The sequence below is a fragment of the Globicephala melas genome, chromosome 13 (genome assembly GCF_963455315.2).
Source record: "Globicephala melas chromosome 13, mGloMel1.2, whole genome shotgun sequence".
In the NCBI taxonomy this organism is placed as follows: Eukaryota; Metazoa; Chordata; class Mammalia; order Artiodactyla; family Delphinidae; genus Globicephala; species Globicephala melas.
In genome coordinates, this window is record NC_083326.1 from 59382515 (window position 1) to 59386665 (window position 4151).

The following is a 4151-nucleotide window of genomic DNA, read 5'->3' on the forward strand; positions in this document are numbered from 1 at the left end:
GTTGAGTTGCCACACTTATTTGTGCAGTTACAAATTACGTGTTTGACAATATTCTTCCAAAACTCCACATCTTAATCTTTTGAGTGTCTTCGATAAGAAAAATGCAGCCTCCTCCTCCATGGAAAACATTTTGATAGTTTCTCAAGAGTTTTAAGCATAGAACTACAATACCACCCAGCAATTCCACTCCTGGGTCTGCATCCCAAAACATCAAAAGCTGGGGCACAAACAGATGCTATACACTAATGTTCACAACTTTGTTCGCAGTAGCCAAAAAGTGGAAGCAACCCAAGTGTCCATCAGCGGGGGATGGATTCTGACACAGGCTGCAGCGTGGATGGGCCTTGAGGACGTCATGCTGAGTGAAATGAGCCAGTCACACGAGGGGCCTAGGCTAGTCCAATCCACAGACACAGCCCTGGTGGGTGCCGGGGGCCGGGGGGAGAGAGGAATGAGGAGTTACTGTTTAGTGGATACGGAGTCTGAGTGCAGGATGATAAAACTTTTTGGAGGTGGATGGTGGTGATAGTTGCACAACAGTGTACTTCATGCCACAGGGCTGCACACTTTAAATGGTTAAATATATGTCTGTTTACAGATAGTGTCCTCAAGAGAATGTTCTGTTTATCCTCAAGAGAACGTTCTGGTTAATGTCTCTGCCTTCTGCCGTCCAGCAGCCAGTCATGGATCGTGCCGATCATTTACCTGTTGTCTCGCCTCCACGACGGCCCTCCTGTGCTCTGCCCTGTGATGCCAGGGCCCCAGCTCTGAAGGACACCTGCCAACACCCCTCTTCCCGTTAGACCTGCTGCTGGGATGAACTCGGGGGGATGGGAGGAGAGGGGAAGGGACTTGCCATTTCCCCCCCCACTCTTTTCCCCTGCAGAGACAGCTGACCTTCAGCTCCAGCTCCCTGCGGACCCTCAGCTGAGCCTGGCTGCACCCACCAGAGAGGCCAGGGCAGTGGCACCGCTACACTGCTCCTTGCCAAGTCTTCCTTTTTCTACCTCCTGGATCCTTGAGGTGCTGTTTCAAGTTGGTAGGTGGTTTTATTTAACACTTTAATTAAAGTTTTGACTATTAAAACTGAGGGGTGGGACTTCCCTGGTGGTCCAGTGGTTAGGACTCCACGCGTGCGCCGCAGGGGATTCAATCCCTGGTTGGGGAACTAAGATCCCTCATGCCACTGAGTTTGAGGACGCAGTGAAACGAGATTCGTCTTGCTTGTCGCAAGCTGTAAAGCTACCTAAACTTAGTTGGTGGGTATTTTCCCCCCACAAATGACTTGCGTTACCAGGGAGAAAGTACTTATCTTACAGATTATTTATTGCCTAGAAGTCGTAAGTAGGCCACAGACTGCAGCTAAGGGTGGGTCAGGACATGATATACGGGCTAGTATTTATGCTACGATCCCGTGGTGAACAAAGGTGAAGTTGATCGCATGGTTGCTGTTAAGCCAGGCCCTGTGCTTGGAGCTGTAGGGACATGACAGAGACCATAGACAGACCCTGCCCATAAGGATAAGTTCATCAGGTGCAACAGATGGACCCCTAACAGGAGTGAGTGCAGGGCAGAGCTTCCATCATGAAAGGACGGGTGCAGAGTCTGGGAAGCGGAGGAGGAGAAGCATGGCCGGTGTGGGGAGAAGGGGTGGAGGGAGGTGGGGGTGCTCTTCCTGGGCCTTCAGGAATGAGTAGGCTACTGACCGGTGGCTAGAGGGATGGTGTATTCACAGGCTGTTGATCTGAAACCAAAGGGACCCTCTGGAAAAAGCAGACCTCATAGTAAAGCGTGCACTGCTATCCCCATGGCTTATCGCTTCCCGAACACTTGGCTGCTCCTTGGAAATGTTCTCGTGGTAGAGACAAGGCAGTGACTGGAAATGCAGTCCAGCCGTTTGCATGCAAAACCTGGAGCACGTCTCATTCCCATAAATGGACAGTTACTACTGAAAATGGTTCTGGAGATCTGCCTCTGTGAGCTGATGAGTTTGGTCCATTTGCCAACAGGTTTGCTCTTCCATAGGCTTAAACCATAACCCTTTTTGACGATGTGAGAACAGGATAAACCAGCCCCAGTCCACCCACTATTGACAGACAACTCACTGCGCACACGCCCAGTGGGTGGAATTTCCCAGGTGCCCTCCTAGCAGAGACAGCAGGGCCCCAGGGCAGTGAGGACTTCATCACCCCTGTTCACTGATGCAGGGCTGGGGGTTTAAGGCTGTTGGGCAAGATCAACAGTAGAATCCCTACATTGTACTGGGTTTCTTCCTTTAAAAAAATTGCAGACCTTTCCAAAGACAGCTCGGCAAATGCTTGCGGTTAAAATGCATTTTATCGGAAGAGTGCGTTTTCTAAAAGACAAGGGATGCTGCCGGGGCTAAAGCTCTCTGGAAGAGACTGGCCTCAGGGTGTGTCTCAGATCCATCAGGCCTATGGGGGTCATCATCTTTACCTGTAGGGTCAGCTACTTAAACCCGTGGTTAGCTCAGGGGCCCCTCAGCCCATTAAAGATGTACCTCAAGTTGTTGAAATGCCCTTTAACTCTGGAAACAGCTTTTCAGTCCATAGTTCGAACCAAAAGATTTTAGTATAAGTAACTTGTTAGTTTGAATCCCCATCAAAGAGTAATCTGGTGTTGCCGAGTACCAGTAACTGGATGTTGAATGGAGCAGGAAAGTGTTAGGTACCTGAAGGGGAATCATGAAAATAGGTCAGAAAATGGTTTAGAAAGAGAATGAGGCCAAAAACAACTGGGCCAACTTCCATTTGGCTCTCTCCTCAGCCAGGCTGGACAGACTACAGACGTTCACCCCACCCCCATCTCCCCCAGGCCCTGCCGCTCTTCACGCTTGGATGGTTGCCACCTACTGCGGCCTGTCGTGGGACCATTGAAAATGTGTCCAATGCAAGCAGAAGGAAGGAAATAATAAAGATGAAGCATCAATAAATGAAATTAAGAACATAAAAATAATAGTCAATAAACCAAGAACTGTATCCACACAACAATTTAAAGAAAGACTTCATTTTTAAATGGGTAAAAATTAGTCATTAGGGAAATGCAACTCAAAACCACAAATGAGATGACTTCACACCGGTGAGGATGGCTATTATCAAAAGAACAAAATAAGTGTTGGCAGGGACGTGGAAAATTTGCAACCTTTCTGCAAGGTGGGAATGTAAAATGGTACAGCCACTGTGGAAAATGGTACGCAGTTCCTCAAAATATTAAACATAGAATTACCGTATGATGCGGCAATTCCGCTTCCGGGTATCTGCCCCAAAGAAGTGAGCGCAGAGGTTCAAATCGATATTTGTACATCCACGTTCGTAGCAACATTATTCAAAATAACCGAAAGATGGAAGGAAGGAACGCATGTGCCTATTGACGGATGAATAAAGAATGTGTTCTGTGATATATACTTACAACGGAGATTAGCCTTAAAAGGAAGGAAATTCTGACACCACGTGCTACAGAATGGACGAACCTTGGGGACATTGTGGTGAGATAAGTCAGTCACAAAAGGATATACTGAGTGATTCCACTTGTACGAGGGACCTAGAGCAGTCAAACTCACAGGGACATAAAGTAGAACGATGGTGGCCAGAGGCTGGGGCAGGGGATAGGGAGTTAAGTGTTTAACAGGTGCAGAGTTTCCATGTGGGAAGATGAAAAATTCTGGAAATGGATGGTGGTGATGGCTGCACTGTAATGTGAAATGGATTTGATGCCCCTGAGCTGTACATCTACAAATGGTTGAACTGGTAACTTTTATGTTATGTATATTTTACCACAATGAAAAAAAAAAAAAGAAATGTGGGGGGAAAGGTATCTTTTAAACGATCAACAAAATTGACAAACCTCTAGCCAAGCTCATCAAGAATATAGAGAGAAGATCGAGTTACCCATATCTGGAATAAAAGAGGGACATCATTACAGGCACTTAAGACATCAAAAGAATGCTCATGGAACACCATAAAACTATTCTGTGCACATAAATTTAACAGCCTAGATAAAATGAACAAATGTCTTGAAAAATACAGACTGCCAGAGCTCATTAGGAAAGGAAAGAAACAGGAAATTTTCTCAACCTGCTGAAGGTCACCTACAAAACCCCACAGCTAACCTCATACTTGGTGGTGAAAGAA